Here is a 22,161-nt window from a genome sequence, read left to right as displayed (position 1 = left end):
GCCAAAAGTCGCACTGCAGCCTATCTATGCTGAAATCCATGTCCCCAGTCTCTGAGCTGGGGACATGCTACTCCCAGGACCCCTCACAACCAATCTAATCCACCTTCCCAGGAGCTAGCCCATGTCTCCTTTCGCCTTTTCTCCTTTACCCCAGACAGAAGCCAGTGGCTGGACTCACTGCGCCCTGCCAGGGAGGCCCTGTGGAGAGGACACTCTGTTAGTGCTGCCCACTAACCCTGTGACCCTGAGCCCAACCCCTTTGGGCCTCCATTTTTCTATCTGCACAAGGAGGACAAGGGGACCCCCAGTTCTCTCCCTCTGGCCAACCCTCAGACCTGAGCAGCTCTAGGCCCACACTGGCCCAGGGCTTCCGCACCAGGGGCTGGGGAAACTCAGTGACCTTTTCCAACCCTGGGACAGTTTCCCTCTTCCTCACTGGGCTGCCCTTTAGAGGCACCTCAGGAAGATGCCTGAGAAAGGGCAGCGACCAACGCTCTGATCTGGACACACACCCCTGCCTTTCCATGACCTCAAACATCTGCCTTTAGCTTCATTCTCAGAACTTGATTCCATCAGTTAAGAGGAATGGAAGTTTGCAGGACTCCCAGAATATCATATATTAAAATGTCAATGCCCTCCTTAAGTTTACCGTCATCACCTGGGGAGAGGTTCATTTGTACATGATTGTAATAAGTTATGATGGTTTATAGGATGACACTTTATGTCAGTTGTCTTACTTCATCTTGACATCAGCTTTCTTGAGGCATGGGCGGTGCTGTCCATATTTTACACATTAGGCAACTGAGGCCCAGGAGCTGGAAGAAAAACTTGTCCGAGGTCATGTGGCTAGCAAAAGGCAGAGCCAGGATTTGAATCCATGTCTGGCCCCAAAGCCTGTGCTTGTAACCACTATTCTATACTTCTGCACAGCATCAAAGCCACCTGCTCTGGCAGCTGGGACATCAGATAAGAGGGTGAGACAGGATGCAAAGGCAGGATTCACCCTCCCCCACAGCATGAGAGCCCAGGAGGGTCGTCACAGGCTAATGAAGCTCTCTGGCTCCATCTTGCTGGCATCTTTCCTGGCAGAAGGCCCAGTGCAACTGTTTCTCCACCAAGGATTTTCCTCAGGATCCCAGACGGAAAGAAAAGTGTCTGAAAGAACAAATTCCAAACAGAGGCTTCTCATCTATGCCTGCAGCAGTGCAATGAGGACAGAGAACTTGTGAACATAATTAAGACCCTCACCCCTCCCTATACCACCAGGCCTGCAGGCCAAGCGAGGGAACGGAGTGGGAATAGCCTCGCTTAGTTCCTGTGGACTCCACACGACCACAGGATGGGTTCATAAGGGATATGGACCCTGAAGGTCCCCAGACTGGGAAAAAAATTGCTACTGCCATAAAAATAATAGAACTGCCAACAGCCCATAAAATCTACTCCATTATTGTGAAACATATACCATGATTTGTTTTTGTGTGTGACAGTAATCAAAATTACAATTTTTAAAGAAAATCATAAAATAATATCACTAAAAAAAAAATGATCCATGGGAAAGGTGGGCCAGGGTTAGGATACACAAATAGTCCCCAAGGTAATGGGGTCCCAAAGCACCCTCAGGAGATTTTCAAACATACTGAAGGCAGCTACTGACCCCAGAGGATTCTGATTCGACAGGTGAGATGCGAAGCTTTGGAATCACAGTATTAAGTGGACACCCCACTGCCCCCCACCAGGAGAGATTCTGCAACAGCCATTCCGGGCGGAGCCGGGGTTTGGGGACCACTGTGCAGGTGCCCTGCGCTGTTTCAGCACCAGGGACAGGGGTACAACGTTAACCCTCTTGAAAGTACTTGATCACTCTGCCTATATGGGGAGCTTGCTGTTTGTTTTTTAACTTAGCTCTTTTACTTTTTTTTTGGTGAGCGAAGAAGAGTGAGGACTTCTCACCCCCTCCTCTCCCTGGTTGGGAAGAAAACATATGCTCTGGGTGATCACGGTAGCATGAAAAGCCAACTGAGGAGCGGGGCAGACTCACGTCAGTCTCAAAGACCAGGGACCCCTTGCCCAGCAAAAAGACAAACGAACAAATAAAAACCCTCCTGCATTTATTTGATAAAGAAGGAGAAAAGAGGAGGGAGGTGGAAGAGTCTAGACCTGGAAATCCTGTGTAACAATCTTGAGTTTCCCCTACCTGACTGTGTGGGCGTCTCTGGGCCTGACCATGCCATTGCCTTGGCCCTGTGGCTGGTAAAGCTGGCATTCGGCCCTGGATCTTTTTGATGATTCAAATAGTGCTTTCTTCACCACCACCCCAAAATAAGAATGTCCTAAGAAACAGATATTTTGCATATACAAAGAAGAAAGGGAGAGTTCTATAGTAAAAACAAGTTTGAGGCTTACTAAGGTAAACAAAATCAAACAGGTCTTTTTGCGGCAGGACTTCAGAGCCCTCGCTGTGCTATTGTGTGTTGATCATTTCCAAGATAGCAGACAAGAAGTACTCGGTGTTTCTCAAACTTTCTTTCATGGAACACCTATAGGAACAGTGAACATTTATATAGCCCTTGTTAAGTGCCAGGCACTGTTCTGATATCTTTCTATTTTAAGGCATTCAATCTTCACAACAACCTATAAAGCAGTTCCTACTATTAGTACCATTTTGCACAGAGGGAAACTGAGGCACAGATGGACTAAGTCACATGGCTAGTGTGCTGCAGAGCAGGGATTTGAACCAGGCAGATGGGCCTTTAACCACGTCACCGAACTGCCTCTCCCAATTTAAGGGCCTGGAGTTCATCAGCCACAGTTTGGGAACTGCTATCCTAAATGTGTGTCTATTTAGTTTTGGACATTTTTAATAATACATTTTAAAAATTTTGATTTGGGATGATGTTTAGATATCCTGAGCAAAGAGCAGCAGACCCAGATGATGGCTGGGAGTCAGGGGAAGCCCAGTGAGGTTTGTTTTATTTGTTTGTCTGTTTATTTATAATTAAGATTGGCTTTGCTCTACATGAGGAAGAGAACTGCTGCATTCGTATTTCGTTAATTTTTTATTGCTACATGAGGATTGTACATATTTCTGGGGTACATGTGATTCTTTGATGTTTGCAGTGTGTAGTGATCAATTCGGGGTGATGGGCCACATTTCTATCACCTGGTGGGAAACTGGACAAAAGAGAGAAGAGAGAGTGGCTGCAGGAAGGAGGGAAGGAGAAGAAGAAGGTAAAAGAAGATGGGAGAAACAGGAGGAAGACTGAGGACAAGAGAGAGGAAGGAAGAAAAAGCCCTAGAGGAAGAAGGGAGCAGAGAGACTGGGCTGGGAGAAGGGAGGTGGGTAATGAGGAGAGAAAAGACAAAAGAACGGAAAAAGAATTGAGGAAAGAGGGAAGTGAAGACTCCCTGCCACCACCTCAGCCTCTGTGCCCTGGTGTCTTCTGCCACCCCAGTTTCTCTCAGTGTCCCTTGCTCTTCCAGCCAAGAGTAGCCGCCAGGAGAGCACCATCTTCCTCCACAGGCTACCTCCTTCCTCCATCTTCCCCCACAGGCTACCTCCTTCTTCCATCTTCCCCCACAGGCTACCTCCTTCTTCCATCTTCCCCCACAGGCTACCTCCTTCCTCCACCTTCCCCCACAGGCTACCTCCTTCCTCCATCTTCCCCCACAGGCTACCTCCTTCCTCCATCTTCCCCCACAGGCTACCTCCTTCCTCCATCTTCCCCCACAGGGCACCTCCTTCCTCCATCTTCCCCCACAGGCTACCTCCTTCCTCCATCTTCCCCCACAGGCTACCTCCTTCCTCCATCTTCCCCCACAGGCTACCTCCTTCCTCCATCTTCCCCCACAGGCTACCTCCTTCCTCCATCTTCCCCCACAGGCTACCTCCTTCCTCCATCTTCCCCCACAGGCTACCTCCTTCCTCCACCTTCCCCCACAGGCTACCTCCTTCCTCCACCTTCCCCCACAGGCTACCTCCTTCCTCCATCTTCCCCCACAGGCTACCTCCTTCCTCCATCTTCCCCCACAGGCTACCTCCTTCCTCCATCTTCCCCCACAGGCTACCTCCTTCCTCCATCTTCCCCCACAGGCTACCTCCTTCCTCCATCTTCCCCCACAGGGCACCTCCTTCCTCCATCTTCCCCCACAGGCTACCTCCTTCCTCCATCTTCCCCCACAGGCTACCTCCTTCCTCCATCTTCCCCCACAGGCTACCTCCTTCCTCCATCTTCCCCCACAGGCTACCTCCTTCCTCCATCTTCCCCCACAGGCTACCTCCTTCCTCCATCTTCCCCCACAGGCTACCTCCTTCCTCCATCTTCCCCCACAGGCTACCTCCTTCCTCCATCTTCCCCCACAGGCTACCTCCTTCCTCCATCTTCCCCCACAGGCTACCTCCTTCCTCCATCTTCCCCCACAGGGCACCTCCTTCCTCCACAGGCACCTCCTTCCCCCACAGAGTAAGGTGGGGCCCCCATCTGGGCAGTGCTCTGCAGGCTCCTGGGGGGCAGGTTGGAGCTAGTCCTGCCTGTGAGCCCAGGACTGTCTTGGGTACCCCTCCATCCCTCCATCCCTGCTCCCCACTCTGCTCCAGCCCCTCTCTGGGCACCTTCTTTGCTGTTTTCCCAGAACAAGTCAGCTGTCACCCACCCCCAGGAGCCTCTGCTCTCTTACTCCCTCCCTGAAACTTCAGAAAGGCCCAACACGGTTTCTCTGCAGCAGTTCCTCTCCTCTCAGATCGCTCAGTCTGCTCCAGGATTCAGCTGCCCCTCTCAGCTTCCAGTATTAAAAAAATAAAAAAAGTGAAGCCTGTATCCTGCTTCTCTTTGCACAGACAGCATCAGCACCAAATGGGAGCATCACTGGTGACAGGCCATGCTCCGGGCCCAGCCCTAGGGCTTGCTTGAGGGCTTCTGGGTGATGTCATGGCACTGGCCTTAGCCCAGTGGACTCCAGCCCCATTCAGGTCAGCCCCCACCCCGCCTCAGGCCCCTCACAGCACCAGCCCTCACTCCCAGTACCTCTAGGAGGAAATTTGGGACCGGTGTTGCCATGGCAACCATGGTGCCACTGAGATTGTTCTTCATTATGCTCCGGGGATAGAATTATATGACCTGAAATCAAAAAATGCAAAACAATGTGAAGCAGCGAGCATTGTGGACAGAGCAGTGGAGTCAGCCAGCCTGCGTCTGGGCTCAGCAAGGTCACTCTCAGCAGATGATTCTGAGCAAGTTACCTGCCCTTGCTGGGACTCAGTTTCCCCTCCTGTCAAATGGCCCACCTGTGTGCACACCTGTTAGATGACATGCTCCCCAAACACCCTGAATTAGTGGGTGCCTCCAGGAGCCCAGTAGCAAGGCGAAGGTGTGATGGCCCCCTCAGCACACACCCACCAGCTCTTCAGAGAAGGCGAGGAAACGGTCAAAAGGGCCTCACCCAAAGCTCTGCTTTAGGTCTGACTCCCACGGCCCGAAATCAGGAACACGCCTGCTAGTCCAAGGGCAGGCGGGCTCCCTCAGTGAGCTGGTCTCCCTTAGAAAGGAGCCACCCTCTTTGGGGAGGACATCCAGGAACCCTTGGTCCTCTTCCCATCCACCCTCCCCCAAAAGCAGCCCTGCCTTTGACCCAATTATTCCCTTTCCAGAAATCCAGGCTCGGGAAAGCTCCTGAAGTATAGACAAAGCTTGAACACAAAGAAGTGCACCGTAGTGTTGTTTATAACAGGGAAACCTTGGAGTCCATGCAAGGGTCTGAGTGCAGGAGAATGGCTAAAGAAGTTAGGGTACACATCCCCATCCGGAACATCATGACTGCCATGACAAATGATACTCACTAAGGGTTTGCATTCTCATCGGAAAATGTTTATGCTTTAATTTTAAGTAGGAAAAACAAGACTCCAAGTGGTGTATGCTGTATGATTTTTTTTAAGGGCGTAGGAAAAAAATACTTGGTTTTGGGTAAATTCTATTTTCTTTTTTGAACTCTACTTGCCAACATTTCTACAGCTGACATGTCTTATTATATTCTAGAAAAATTAATCAACCATTTCTAAAAGTAGGCCTTGACGTGGAAGTAACAGGGTGTGACTGTCCTTGGTTCACATCTTGACTCTGACATTCTCCAACCATGGGCTTGAGGGTTTCTTTGGCCCCTCCAAGCCGTGCTTTCCTCACGTGGAGATGACAATGACATGTGTGCCAGAAGGCTAGTGTGAGGATGGAATGAGATAAGGTCCCTAGAACACCTAGCACGTAGTAAGACCTGGCACATAGTAGGTGTACAATAAACAGTTCCTGTGGCCTCAGATGGGGCTGGCGGGGCCTCAACAGCCCTTCTGCCTCTCGGCCTGCATAGTGCTGACTCTCTCGTGCTCGCTCAGCCCTGTCTGCAGTCCCATATGGAAAGTCTACCCTTTCTCCTTCTAGCCCAAGCCCACCCCCAGATACCAGCCTTCCTGGATGGTGCTCAAGGATTGGCCCATAAAGTTATTCTAGAATGCCCTGCTGAGTTGGGGCTCCCCCCAGCTCCCGCACAGGCTGGACCCCCTCTGGGCCCCTTCCAGCATCCAGGGGGTCTGCCTCCCCCGCCCCAAGCTAAGGGGTTCTCTGACCACAATTGCCTGAAAAGAAATTCTCCAGCTCTGGGGACTGTGCCCTTTTGTAGCCTGTGCAACCTTCCCTGGATCCTCTGGGAAGACACAGCTGTGACCCGGGGCTGAGTCAGCCTCTGCGAGCCTGGGGGACAGGAGATGAGCCAGCCCCTGTGGCTGGTGACAGACACGCTTTACCTCTGATGATCCCACCATTTCCGCACCTAAGAGGCAGGGAGAGGCGAGCAGAGCAGGCGAGAGAACAGTGAATATTCTGTGGGAGCCGAGGCCACTGAAGACCTCTGCTGAGTGACAGGCAGAGGAGGCAGCAGGGCAGAGGGGACAGCCCTGAGGTGTCACCGGTAGGGGGGATGTGCTCCCTCCCTGTCTTCTCTCTCTTTTCTTTTCCTTTCATCTCCTGTTTTGTTCCCTCTCCTGTGTTCTCCTTTTCCTTCATTTTTCCTTTTTCCTCCATCCTTCCTTCGTTCCTTCCTCTACTCATTAATTCATTCTTATTTTGAATTCCTTCTTGATCTTGTTATCCAAGTGATATTTCTTTTGCTCCCGCTCTGTGCTGGGCACACTGGCATGGAAAAGCACACCCAGGACCCCACACACCGGCTCTAGCACTAGGGGGCCGGGGGAGCCAGGACTGACCAGCCCTGTGGGGTGTCTGGGAAGGCTTCCTGGAGGAGGTGCCATGTAGAAGGAAGAGTCCTGTACCCAGCAGGCAAGGCAGGGAAAGCCATCCGGGCAAAGAACAGTGTGTGTAGAGGGGACCTGGCCCGGAGTGGCTGGAGGTGAAAGTGTGGCAAGGGGATGACATGCGTGCCACGTGCATGGCTTTTTCTAGACCAGGCACCTTGGTAAGTGTTCTCCCTTTTACAGATGGGGAAACTGAGGCTCGGAGAGTAATGTGACTTGCCTGACATCACACACCCAGTAAGTGGCAGAGCTGGAACTTGAATCCAGACCTGGGAGGTTTGATAGCCATGATCTTGCCCCTTGACCACAATAAACCTCAGCTCAGGGGTTCAAAGAGGTACAGGCCACTGCCGACAGGTGACCAGTGAAGCAGAATCCTGTAGCCTCCAGGTGCACAGGGTACTCCTCTGCTACCTGTGGGCAGGAGGCTTTGACATGCCCTGTGCCGTGGGGGACAAAGTCCTCTGGGGCATCGTGCAGAGTCTGGCTGGGAAATGAGCCTGAATGTCTTGAAGGGCAGTGATCCCTCCTGTCCCCTGTGCCTCACTCTGACTGGACACCTGCTGTGGCACCTCCCGGAGCCAGCTGCTGGAGGTGGTGGGTGGACCACACAGAGGCCACTTGCCCTGGGCCTCCCAGAATCAAAGAGTTGCCAGCGGTGGGAACCAGCCAGCAATGGCCCTGGAGGCGTTGCCATTAAAGGCCTGTGGGTGGCAGTGCTGAGTGCCACCAGCGGGGAGCCTGGGACTTCACCAGCAGCCATCACCTCCTCGTCTCTACAATGCACACAGTGCCCTCCAGCCCCTCAGGGCTGGTGTCTCCTCTTGGCTCAGCAAAAGGTGGGGCGGCCTGGGGTGACGCAAAGATCAAGGGCTTTGGATACAGAGTCCTGGTCCCAGGCCCCAGTCTGTGACCTCACCTCTGGGAGCCTCGATTTCCCCATGTGTAGGATGCTGATAATAACATCTCCCGCAGTACCCAGTGAAAGTAGGTACTTATGACACCTACGTGAAATAGCACAGATTAAGCACCAACTACTCCTGCTGCATTTGTTCATTCACTTATTCCTTTTATTCAGCAAACGTGTGTGACGTCCGTGTGTGGCAGGCACTGACACGGGGCTGGGGGTGGGACACCCAGAGACTGGGAGGGACAAGATCCCTGCTTTAATGGAGCATGCATGCTGGCAGGGGGCACGGGGTGGCAAAAAATAAAACTAGGTAATACAATGGCAAGTAAGTGACTGGGAAGCCACTTGAAGCAGGGTGACCATGGAAGGCTTTGCTGAAGAGGTGAACGGCAAGAAGGAGCCAGCCAGGCAAAGGCCAGGGGAAGACGCTCTGTGGCGGGAACAGCACATGCAAAGGCCCTGAGGCAGGAAAGGGCTTGACATACATGATCGATGGGGAGTGGCAGGGAAAGTGGCAGGAGCTAAGATTGGAGCAGTGAATACAGCCAGCTCAGGATAGGGTCCTGAAGGGCCCCAGAAAGCGGCATGACACACAGTGAGGGCTTGACATTAGTCACTGTAGATGCAAGTGTCTGGTCACACGCCCTCATTTTCTAGCTGAGGAGACTGAGGCTGGCCCAGGAGCTCACCCTTTCCCTGCAGGTGGACCCCCCTCTGGCCTATATGACTGCCAGTCCATCTGCTAATGGCCCAGGGACAGGGGGCCACCAGGGCCGTCACAGCTCAGGTCTTGAGCTCTGAACAAGATAAAGTGCAGCCCCAGACTCCACTGGGCCTGGCACAGCCGCCTTTCCCAGCCCCACCTGCATCACCCACTTCAAAACCGTAAACTAATGGGTTTCAGGGAAAGGTGGTCCCTGTGTGGAGGAGGCCCCTTGGGAGTGGCCAGTCCATCCCAGTCCTGGGACAACGAAGGCCTGACTGGTGCGCTGTGGAGCCTCAGAGAAGAGGGCTCGTTCCCAGCAGCCGAAGCCCTGAACCCGGGGGAGGGGGCTTCCCGCCGCCTCCCTCAGCCCCTGCGAGCTGTGCCCGCCTTCCCTGGTGACCCCTCCAGCCCTCTCCCACGATGGCTGGAAACTAGTGCTTCTCTGTCAGACGCCAGAACTCAGACCTGTGCCCCCAGAACCACCCATCCCCACTTGGGGCACTGTCGCTCCCCTCTCAGTCTCTCGCTGTCTCTGTTCTCTCCCTCCTTCTCCCTCCCTGCTCATCTCCATCCTTAGTCTCTCCTGTTCCCCTCCTTCCCTGTCTCCGCCCACCCTGCTTCTTCCTCTTTTCTCTGGATTGACTAATTGGCTGACTGATGTCTGATTGATGACAGATTTCTCCCATCCAAGTACTAACGAGGGCCAAACCTGCTTAGCTTCCGAGATAAGATGAGATCGGGTGCGTTCAGGGTGCCAACAGATTTCTAGGTGGTTTACAGAATACCTAAAACTCAAGGTCAGCTATGATCCAGGAGCTGACGTCCATGATCCCGAAGGAGGAGAGGGCTGCTGCTCAGCCAGTATTGGAGAATCTTCTGTCCCACGGTGCTGCAGATAAACACTGGCACAGGGCAGGGGCGGGGCAGTGAGCACAAGGTGTGCCCTCAGCAGGTATCTGCAGGGCATCACCACCACCCCCTGGCTGCCCCCTACAAGCCAAATCACTGGCTTCCAGGTGTGCCCGGGGGGCAGCCGGGCAGAATCGGAATCATCTGGGGAGCTTATTGAAGATACAGATTCCCAGGCCCAGCCAAGAATTACCAAGCTGGATTTTCCAGGGCTGGGGCTCCGGCATTTGTACTTTCAACAATCTCGGGGGGATTTTGATGGACAGTGGGAACCGAGGAAGCCAAGCCGGGTGAGGGCTGGAGAGAGGGGAGCTCGCTCCCTCTTCACTCACCATTTGCCAGATCACTACTGGGCATCTCCTACTGTGTGCAGGCGGTGTGCTCGGAGCTGGGTACACATGTGTGAAGAACACAGCCAGGGCGCCTGGCCCCACGCACTCTGGCTCTGCTCCTCCCCCGCCCCCACTCGACCCCTAACGCCGCTGCACGGGCCTCAGCTGCTTCCTTGATTGCTCCGCGCCCTTCCTGCCACCAGGCATTTTCCACGAGGTTCTGTTCCACCTGCCTGGAACTCCCTGCATCCCCACGCCTGCCCCATCTTTGCCTTGTTAAACTCACTGGTCCCCCAGAAACATTAGGAGTGAAATGGTAAAAGGCTGGATTCTGAAGCCAGAGGACTTGGGTTCAAACCATCACCCCACTGCTCACGACCTGTGTATTACCGGAAAGTTTACTCAATCTTTCTGTGCCTCAGTTTCCCAATCTGTAAAATAACAATAGTTCTTATCTCATGGGGATACGGATGAAATAAATGAGTTAATACATACGGGTGAGGCACTTAGAATTGTGCATGACCCTAGAGATGATAATATATCGAGTAACTGACACAACACAGATCACCACCAGTTAACACAATTAACAGCCAGCGCTCCCGCTGAGGCTCAGCCGGTCCAGCACCATCCGCACTCCGCAAGTGTCGCCACCGTGACTCCCCAGCCCACTGGCAGACCCCTGTTCCGTGTTGTCTCGGCAGTCCCTGCTTCTTTGGGGCAGAGCTTTAAACTGTTTGTAATTGTTTCTGTTTGTGTAACCATTAGAGTCATGTCTGTCTTCCCTTCTTCCCCATAAGGGCAGAAATCACGTCTACTTTGTCCTCACCACCGGGCCCCCCTTCCCAGCGCCATGCCTGGCACTTGCTGGAAGGTCAAACGCTATTTGCCGGATGAGTCAATGAAGGAATGAAGCGAAGCCCTCCGGAGCCGGGCCATTTCGCCGCCTCCTTGAAGTCAGCCTCAGCGTGAGTCAGATTCAAAGAAACATTAGTCTCATACCCAGAAATCATCAAAAGGCAAGTCGAAGGCTTTACTGCAGTCTCCTGAGAGAATGCCAAAAGATGGGGGTTGCGTTCCTCACGCAGACCGAACATCTTCAACTCCCTCAGCTCCCCCTCTCGCTGGCTCCGGCCTCTCGGGACAGGGGCCAGACTCAGAGCTGCTCACCCGGTGCTTTGAGGAGGAGTCTGGATAGTAAGCCATGAGCTCTGGCACCTTCCCTCTCTAAGGGGAGGAGTCCCTGGGCAGCCGTGGGGAATGTGAGCTCCCGAAGTGGGACGAAGGGCTCTCAGCCCCTCCCCCAGGCTCACCCAGCTGCCCTGAGGCCCCCTTGGAAGGGACCAAGGGATGAGCAGCTACAGGGGGCCAGAGCCCCCCACACCACCATTTACTGTCCAAACCCGCCGATGAGGAAAGAGGGTCCTCAAATGGGTGCTCCCCTTTCATTCTTGATCAACTTAGAGGCTACACAGCCCTCACGGAATGACTGAGCTGTCAGGGAACTTAAAAAGTTTACTCTCTGCCTCTACGAGTCCCTTCCCTTCTCTGAGCCTGGTTTTCTCCATCCATAGAAGGGCCGCTAAACTCCCTTCCAGCTGGGAACCAAGATGGCAGCCTGGGAAGAGAGCAGCAAGGCCCAGGACCTAGAGAGACAGCCATGTTATGCCTTGCGTTGGTCACACTCCTGGGGCAGTCATAAAGACAAGAAGGCTAAGTGACCAAAAAGCCTAGGACAGATTTTATCAAAATGTTTGTATTACAAGGGTGCCCCTACGTATGGGCCTTAACCACAGGTGATCTTTCTTTCCCATGGCCCTCGAGAGTTTGCCTTCTCTCTCTTATGAGATAAACTTTAGGCTGCCTTGTATTAACTGTGTGTGTCTGCTCTCCCTCAGAGAACTAGATCTCATAGTCAGGAAACACTCATTTTTGTGTTCCTCGTAATGGGAGGTACCATATCCTGAGTGCTAATGAACACTCTACTGACTTGAGTTTAAAAAAAGAAAAAAGAAAAAAAAACGACTTCACCACTTGCTGGCTGTGTGATTTTGGGCAAGTTTCTCAACCTCTCTGAGCTTCAGTTTTCTCATCTGTGAAACAAGAATAAAAAAATGCATCTGGCCGGGTGTGGTGGCTCATGCCTGTAATCCTAGCACTCTGGGAGGCCGAGGCGGGATGATTGCTTGAGCTCAGGAGTTCAAGACCAGCCTGAGCAAGAGCAAGAACCCATCTCTACTAAAAATAGAAAAATTAGCCAGGTGTGGTGGCTCATGCCTGTAGTCCCAGCTACTTGGGAGGCTGAGGCAGGAGGATTGCTTGAGCCCAGGAGTTTAAGGTTGCTTTGAGTTAGGCTGACGCCACAGCACTCTAGCCCTGACAACAGAGCGAGACTCCATCTCAAAAAAAATGTGCATCTGCCTCTAAGGCCATTTTGAGGATCAAATAAAATTATGCATGTAAGGAACTTATCTCTACATCTGTCATAGATACAGTTCTCAATAAATGTTCATAATTAATAGTATTGTGGCAGTGATGATGGTGGTGATGGTGACAGTGGTAGTGATGATGATGGTGATAACAGTGATAATGGAGGTGGTGCTTGTGGCTGTGTAGATGGCAGTGGTAATCATGGTGACAAAGTTGGTGGTAATGGTGGCAATGTTGGTGGTGATGATGGTGCTGGTCATGGTAATGGTGGTGGTTGTAGTGGTGAAGGTGGTGTTATGGTGATGATGGTGGTGATGGTGGTGGTGATGATGGTGGTGATGACAGTGATGGTGGTGGGGCTGGTGGTGATGGTAGCGATGGTGGTAATTATGATGATGGTGGTGGTGATTGTTGTGATGGTTGTGATAGTGATGGTGCTGGTAATGATGACGATGGTGGTGATGGTAGTAGTGATGGTGGTAATTATGATGATGGTGGTGGTGGTGGTGATGGTTGTGATGATAATGGTGGTGATGGTGCTGGTGATGATGATGATGGTGGTAGGGTCGGTGGTGGTGGTGCTGGTGGTGCTGGTGATGCTGGTGGCGGTGTCAGTGAGGAAGATGATGATGTGATGGTGATGACAGCCCTGCCTAGGTCAGCTCGGGTTAACCCCAAATCAGGTCCGCCACTGGCCCCTTGGTTGCAGCCAATACTTGGCGGAGGAGGCACTTGGAACCCTGGCAAGGCCTGTTGGCCTCGGTACCGCTGTTTAGGCAGAAGCAGGAAGCAGACACACACATTCAGTAAAAGGCTGGGATGTTTCCTATGGCATGTTCTGCCAACAACAGGTGAATGTAATAATTTTGAAAGGAATATTTGTGAACTTGAGCTGCTGAATAGCCATTGAATACCATGCTTGGCAGGGGAGGCGAGACACGTGGGCAGTAGGAAATATGCATCCATTACACCCGAGGGGGCGGCAGGTACACCTGTGGCTCCGAGGCCGGGCTCTGTTTGTTTGGGAAGGGGCTGCCTACAGGAATAAACCACAGATCTTTATTGGGCACCCATGGTGTGCAGGCCTGGCTCCGTGAAGGGCACAGCTGAGCTCAAAATCCCGTTGTTACCTGTGAAAAGTTAAGTGCAGGGAAAGGAAAGCAAAATAGATACAATAAAAACTCAGTAAGCACGCGCCAAACACCTAGTATAGCCCAGGCCCGTGGTAGGCACCGGGAATACTGAAATAGAAGAAAGGCTCTGTCCTCAAGGCGCTGCCAGCCTGGTGGGGGAGGCAGGTGAGTAAATGAACAGTGGGCAGCATGGCGTATGATACCCATGGCTCAGCAGGGGCTCCGCATGCGCCAGGCCTCATCTCAGCCATCTCATTGAGGCAGCCTTACCATGAGCCTGTGAAGTCAGTGCCATCACGATCCCCGCTTTACAGAGGAGCGAATTGGGATCCAGAGAGGTTAGGTAACTTGCCCCAGGTCACACAGCTCCTAAGTGGAGGAGTCAGGATTTGAACCCGGCCCTGGGGCTCTTAGGCACCCCGCTGGTCCAGAAGAGCGATGGCTTGGCTCTGCCTGGAGGATCAGGGAGGGTTCGCAGAGGAGACCCCTGAGCTGGGTCACAAAGGACAGGAAGGGGTGCGCCCCCGTGGCTGGGATCTGGAGGGCGGGCAGGGCTAGGGCAGAACAAGGCACTCTAACAGGAGTTGTGCCGGGGCCCTGGCGTTGAGGTGAGAAAGCCCTCCGTGTTCCCGGGGCACAGTGAGGAGGGCAGGGTTGCCTGGGTGGAAAGTTCTTGCAGGTGAAGTGGAATTGAAGCTACCAAGTTAGGGGTGGGAGCCGGCACAGAGAGCAGACAGTGGGGAACCCGAAACAGCCCACAGCAGCTCTGGGCTCCTGCTGGGCGCGTAGGGCATAAACCCAGCAGGCACCCGGTCAGCACCCGGTCTTTAAGGAAGCCACATCATTCCTGAGCCCCAGATTAAAACTCTACTTTCAGATACGGCTGGTGTGATGGAAAGAACATGAGCTTTAGAGTTATGAGGGCCTGGGTTAGAAGTCCAGCTCCCAGCTGTACTACCTGTGCAGCTTGGGACAATTTATCCAACCTCTCTGAGCCTTAGTTTTCTTATGTGTAAAATGGACTCAATAATGCCTACCTTACTTTTGTGAGAATTAAATAGTATGATACTAGTAAAAAAGAAAAAAATTAGTCGAAGGTCTGGCATCCAGTAGATGTTCATAAATAATAGGTCCCTTTTTCCTTTCTCCTCCTCCCTTCCCTTGTGGGTTTCCCAGCTCCGATGTAGCGTGGAAACCATAAGGCACATCGCTCCTGGAATAAGCCTGAGAACCCGCTGTGGGTGCTGACTTGGAGTTCAGAAAACACAACCCCATATATATGGCGATGCAAGTTGAATACACACAACGAGGGAGGGAGCCTTATCATATTTCCCAGTGCTCTGCCCACCCTTAGATTAGAAATAAGCCTGAAATACTAATCTAAATACACATGAGTCTGGGTGCTTCTGGACAATGCAGGATGCACAGAGACTCCTGCTGACCCCCCTTCCTGGGGCTGGTGGATCGGGGGGTGGGAGGACACAACACCCCCATCTACTGCCTCTCTGAGCCCCAGACCCTTCTACCCACCTGCCACTGGGATGCCTCCAAGGCAATGTGAAGTCCACATGACCATGACTCAACTCCTGCTCTTCACCCCCAAACCTGGGCTTCTCCAGCCCTGTGTTTGCCACTTCAGTCAGTGGCTCACCTTCCTGTCCAGAAGGTTATTCAGAAATCTAGAGGTCATTGTCAACAGCCCCCCTTTGTCCAGGTTACCGCCTGACATCTCTCCATCTCCACCTTCCAGCCCCTACCTTCTCTCACCCGGACAATCTCCACAGCCCCCCAACTGGCATTCCCATTCTTCACACTCTTTTAATGTCGCTTCTTTGCCTAGTGGCTCCCACTGCTCGCAGAATGAAGGCATCACTGCCTTAAAGACAACCTTCCATAAGGGGCCAGGAAGCTTCTAAGGAGCTGGCCCCACCTTCCTGTCTGTGCTCACCTTATAGCCCTCTCCACTCAACCACACTGCCTTCCTCCCTTCTGCACTCACATCCTCTTCCTTCCCATCCCAGGGCCTTTGCACATGCTTGTCCTAACTGGAAAGCTCTTCTTGCCACTCTTTGCCTATATAACATCTCATACTTAACATCTCAGCTGAAGGACACTGTCCCCAGGAAGCCTTCCATGACCTTCCAGACTAATTCTGGGCTTCCACATAGCACCATGTATGTCTCTGTGGAGCACTAATCAAAGCTGCAATTGTACACTGATTTGCGTGGTCATTTGGTTAAAGCCAGTCTCCCTGAAACTCCCAGAGGACAGGGATCATGGTTGGTTTTGCTCACTCCAGAACCGAGAGCCTGGTACGTAGTAAGCACACAATGAATAGAATCAGATGAATGAATGAATGAATGAATGAAGTGATGCTTCTTCAGGTACACACCCTCCACCCCCATCTTCGGTAAACCCTAGACTCATACAAAGGCTGGTGGAGACATTAAGAGAAAAGGGACCTGCCCAAGTCACACAGCAAACACGTAGCTAAGCCAGGCCCAGAAGCATCCAGGCTTCCAGCTGGAATGGCTTTCTGAGCCCTGCTGACCTGGGGTCTAAGCTCCACGGTGGAGGGAGAGATGCAGGAAAGGAGCCTCCAAGGGACATGGGGCAAAGGAAGGAAGCATTGCATAGCCCTGTCTCTGCACACCTGGGCTCTAATCCAGGCTGCAAAACACCCTGGCAAGAAAAATGTGTTTTCTGCATGTTATGCTGGGCCCTGCCGACGCCACATGCAAATATATGCAAATTATGTGCAAACACAGTTCTCTGGCTTGGATGAGAAAAACCAAAAGCCTGGTACCAGGGGAGCCATCTAAGACTAAACCAAGCTGGCAGGCCCTTCTGGCCTGCAAAGCTGTGATACAGCCCTGTAGGCTACACGACTAAAATGGGGTGGGGGTGTAAGCAGGGAACAACTCCCCCTTATCACCTCCTGCCCTCTGCCCTCCGGAAACACAGTCCACCAAGCCTAGGGGTTGGGTGCTATGAACTTTGGACTATTTTTCCAGGAAGGGTCCCTCCCCAGCCCATCCTCAGCACAGCTGTAAGAGGGGTCTGTTTGGGGGGCCACCCTACAGCCCCCATGGAGATGTCTCCACTGGGAGTGGCTCCATGTGACCTTACTCTTTGGTCTGTGTCTGAGTGGCCCGTGATGCAGGCTCAAAACCAGATTCCATGGCCACCTTCAGAGACAGAGCTTGCGGGTCCAGGAGGGCCCTCCCCTTCTTCTGGGCTGACAAACTCCTGTTCCTTTCTCCCTGGGATGTAGCTCCAGATCCCCTGTGAAGGACACCCCCAGACCCTCTCACTCTCTCCAATTAGCCCGGGCCTCTTGCCCTCCCTGGGGCTCCCACAGCCCCAGGCCTGCTGGGGCAGGTGTGTGCACAAGGGTGGTCTCTCCCACTGCACTGGGAAGGCCTCAGGGCACAGGACCTACAGGAAGGGTTTGGTGAGCGAATGAATGAATGAATGAATGAATGTGAGTGATGGGAGAGCAAGGAGAGAATAAACGCAGCATCATTGATCTCTTCAGCAAAGTCCCAGAGGGTCTGAGAGTGCCAGTGAGGCACAGACAGCATGGGCTGGGTGGTCTGGCCTCCCGTCCCCAAGTCCCCAGGTCCCCGAGGCCTGGCCCTGCCTTGGCTGGCACCTTCCAGGCTCCTTTTCCCCTGCCCCCACCTCCCAGCATCAGCCTAATCGGCTGTCAGCACCAAAAAAAGAGCTGTTCCTTGAAACCTCACAGCCCATGATTAGATCTATGGCAGCTTCCTAAGCCACTCGGTGGTTCCCATGGCAACCGACTGGCAGCGGGCCACCTGGAGGAAAGGGAGGGGGAGGGGGAGACAGGTGCGGGGCTGCTGCCCAGGCAGGGCTGGGGGGAGAGGATGACAGCAGAGTCAGAGAGGATGGAGAACTCCAGACAGCCCTGGGGAGGGGGAAGAGGATGGGACACATGGGGACAGGGGACAGGGGCAAGAGTTGGCAGGGGGAGCCGCAGGGGCCAGGAGAGATGGGGAGGTGAAAGGGGGCTGGGAGTTTGGGAGAGGAGGAGAAGGCGGGAACTTGAAAGGGGGAGATGGGGTAGGCTGGGCGTGGAGGGAGGGGCCCACGTGGCCGTGGGCAGCTGGGCAAGAGGTCGGGCAAATGAAGGACAAGGACAGAAGGCAGAGAGGGCCTGGTCGGGCTGGACAAGGAAGCAGGAGGCCAGAGGCTCCCCAGCTGTCGAAACTAAGGCAGAAAATGGCCCGTGCCCCTGCCCCACACGACACACGCCTGGAGTAAGGAAAACAGCTGGACACAATCACTGCCCTCGAGGGCCCTCAGCCTCTGACCTCAGCCCAGCTCCAGGCTTGGGTTGGGGCCTTGGAATCACTAAGGACAGAGCCCAGTGGCACCCACAGAGGGGCCTGGCAGAGGACAGTCTGTCTGGCATTCAAAAGGCCAAGCAGCCTCACCAAAAAGCCCCTACACGGCTAAGGTGCCCCATTCACGATGAGGATGAATCACGTGGAACTTGGGCCCTGGGGGGGACGCTCTGCCACCCCTCCCAGGCAGACAGTGATGCCGGCAAAGAAAACCAATGGCACCTTCAGTGGGCAGGGTCAGCCTGCAGCTGCCGTGAGAGAGAACCGACCGCTGAGGGCTGGGAGATGAGGTCTGGGGTCGCCTTGTCAGGGCAAGACAGCCAAGAAGAGGTGACAGACTGGGGGTCAGGAATTCCAGCATTGCCTCACCTCACAGCCTGGCCCTGGACTCTCTCAGTCGCTCTTGTGCAAAATGTTTAAGTCAGATTAGGCACTTGGTGGGAGTTGTTCATGTGCAAATGACAGGAGCCCAACTCAAAGTGGCTTAAGCCAAACTGAAATGCATTTGCTCATGAAATTGACAAGCCCAGTGGTTTCAAGCAAGGCTCCAGGAGCTCCAGAAACGTCCCCAGGGACCCCTCTCCCCTTGACTTCCTTCTTTGTTGCTTTATTCCCAGGCAAGCTCTCCCCCGAGGTGGCATGTGGTCACCAGCAGCTCCAGGCTTACACCCTGTCCCAGCAGAAAGAGGCACTTTTTTCCTAATGGTGCCAGCAAAAGTCCCAGGACTGGTGCTCACTGGGCAGGATCGGGTCCCATGCCCGTCCCTGTGAAGTCACAGTGACAGCCCTCCCACAGCTAGTCACATGCCAGACACTGCTCTAGGCACTTTGTAGGCATTAACCCACTTAATCCTCAAAAAGGTCAGAACTACTATTATTTCCATTTCACGGATGAGAAGACCGAGGCACAGAAATCTTATGTAACTTGCCCATAGCTCACGAGTGGCGGAGCTGGAATCCCAACTCCAGCCCAGGCCACGTGGCTTCAGGATCTGGGTTCTTTAGTGCATGTTGGTGATGCTGCAGGTGTGTGAGAACACAGACCCCTGGGTCCCCGCCGCAGAGGTTCTGATTCTGGAGACCTGGGGTGGGACCCAGGAACCTGCTGTGATCCACAGGCCATGGTTTGAGTGGCACTGAACTACTCTCAGGTGCTTCTCATGAGCTGCTTGGTTCAGCTGCTTCAGCCAATCACAGTGACTCAGATTTGCCACACCTGGGCCCCATGGCCAACCCAGGTGCTGGGGAGGTGGGGAATCTAAGCCACATGGGCCCGAAACAAGGGAGGGTGGACATAGTAAAGAAAGCAGGTTCTGTTTTCAGAAGACAGAAGGGACACTTGGGCAACTCGGTACCCTCCCTGTGCTTCAATCTCCTTCTCTTTGATTCGGGGATACTAATAGTACCTGCCTCACAGCATTGTGGCGAGGATGAAATTACCTGACACCTGTAAAGCACTTGCAACTACGCCTGGAAGATAGTAAGTACCCAACAAGCATGAGATACACGTGTACGTTAGCATGAACACATACACATGCTAATACTTGTGGAAAACAACACAAAAGCACCCAGCACTCACCGCAAACACGCATGTGAGGATGCACACAAATGCAGAACACACACAACACAACGTTGAGCACCGGGGCATGTGCAAAATCTCAAACACACGTGAGGACACATATGAACACACAAACGGCTACGTGCTCAAAGGCCTGGTGAGTTGGGCCGCCCCACGGCTCCTCTGGAGTCCACTGCTGCTGTCTGCTCCCCCGAACCAGCTCTCTCACGTGGGTCTCAGGGGCGAGGCAGGTCTAGGGCAGGGCCGCAGCGTGGCTCGGAGCAATTTGGAGACCATCCTCCTCAGTGAAGAGCCAGATGTTTAAATCAGTCAGAGTTAGGTTTGGGATCGTTTCCACCAATTACTAGCTGGGTGACCTTGAGAGAGTTGCCTAACTTCTCTGAGCCTGTTTCCACCTTCATAAAATGGGGGTGACAAAGTACCTACCCCTCGGGGTTGTGAGAATTAAGGAGGTAAAGCGATCAGTGCAGCCTCTGGACTATAGAAGGCGCCGGATGAGGGTTAGCCATGATTATTGTTCTATCATGACCGTCATCTCTGGTTTCCGGAGTGGCCTCCAGATGTGGGGAGCAATCAATGCACACTAGGACCAATGGCCGGGACTGGGTCAACCCTCAAAGCCATCACAGAACCAAGTTCTCCCGCCTGGCACTGAAGCTGCGGGGGCAGCACCAGGGCTGAGTGACTGCCACTGTACCAGAGCTGCAGCAGGCCCAGCAGGCCCTGAGGGCTGTTGACAGCTTTCTGCAAGCACTCAGCGCCTCCCCTGCAGCTCCAAGTGGCGGGGTGGTGTTTATAAATTACAGCGGTATGTAATTTTTATTCAGTGATTTGTGCAAACTTATAGGATCCATAGTGGGTGTGGGCAGACATGATTTGCAAGGCCAAACGGCCTTCTCAGTGGGCAGGCAACAGGGAGCCTGGCCGAAGGTAGGTCTGCCTGAAGTCACCAATGACAGCTCCACCCTCGAGGACAAGAGGGGCTTCAGGCCAAGGCAGCATGCAGAACAGCCCCCCAAAGCCCACTAAAAGCTGGGCTCCAGCTCCTGCAGACCCCTCCTGCCACGCTCTTCAACCCTTCCCAGTAGTCGAGCCAAGTGGTTATGAACTCAGGCTTTGGAGCCAAACAGACCAGCACCCAAATCCTGGCTCTATTACCTTCTCTCCGGTGAGTCACATCAGCTCCCAGGTCCTCAGTTCCTTCTCTGTAAAACAGAGCAAATAAAAGAGCCTGCCTCATAGGGTGAGTGGAGAACTCAGAGGTAAGTATGTACTGCGTACGCCCTGGCATACAGCAAATGCTCAATAAACAGTAGTTAGGATTCTCCACCAGTCTTGGCTCCTCAGTAGCTACTGCCCTCTCTTCACCCCCTTTTCCCAGAAACAACCACTGGGTCTTGGCCTCAAGACACCATCACCCATTGGCACCTACAAGCGCCACTTGGCACAGACTCTCAGGAAACAACAGCAGCAGCATATGAACAATGAGATGTATGACTCACTTTTGTGTCTTTTAAACACATTGAGCACTAAACTGAGATCCATGATGATGGTGCATTTGTCTTATCTACTCTTGTACCCTCAGCTCCTAGAACAATGCCTGGCGCATAGTAGGTACTCAGTAAATATCTGCTGACTAATGGATATATTTGCCCACTCATCCATTCTATAAATGTTGCTGAGCATCTACCATGTTTCAGACACCGTGAGCACCGAGAAAAATCAAGCATGGCCTGGGGGTGGGAGTGGTTCAGAGGCAAGGGCAGGGTGAAAAGCAGGGCTCTTCTACAAGGCCTGGCCCCCTCATAGCCCCAGCCTTGGCTTTGACCTTGAAGAGCTTCTTGGAATCTCGACTGCAAGGCAGGAGCACTTGAAAGTCACTGCCTCCCACATTATGTATCCATTCAAAAAGTATTTGTTATCCAGTCCTGAACCCAACAATGATGCCAGAGAGCCTGCCCAGGTACTCTCCCCTTCAAGAACTTTTGACTTTTGAGAACAGCCCATCCAGACCATTCCATCTGCTGCCCTGCACCCTAGAGTTAGTATAAACTGGGTTAATAAGTACATAATCCAGGTGTTTTGCTCATGATAGTAGCTGTGTCCCATCTGGTCCCCAGTTCTCTCTAAAACTGGCATGACGGAGCTGAGAGGTCCCTTCCTGAAGTTCCTGGGCCCCACTTACTCCAGGATTTTCAGATTATGCCTGCTTGAGTTCTAGTTAACTTTCAGCATGCACTTGAGCTGTTCATACAAATTAACCTCTTTGGTGGCTGTCACAAAAGATAGCTTTCAGTCTAACGCCCTGAGGTTGGCATTCAATGGCCATGTACAATCTGGCCCCAACCCCACATGGATGGATGGTGGGTGGATGGATGGAAGAGTGGATATCTGAGTGGACAGGTAGGTGGATGGATGGACGAACGAACTGTTAACTCTATCTTTGCCTCTCCCCTCTCAGTGGGCCCGCCTCTCCAGGCATGAAAACCTGCACAATCTGG

Source organism: Lemur catta, chromosome 3, assembly GCF_020740605.2.
Source record: "Lemur catta isolate mLemCat1 chromosome 3, mLemCat1.pri, whole genome shotgun sequence".
NCBI lineage: Eukaryota > Metazoa > Chordata > Mammalia > Primates > Lemuridae > Lemur > Lemur catta.
Note: the sequence above shows the minus strand (reverse complement) of the source record.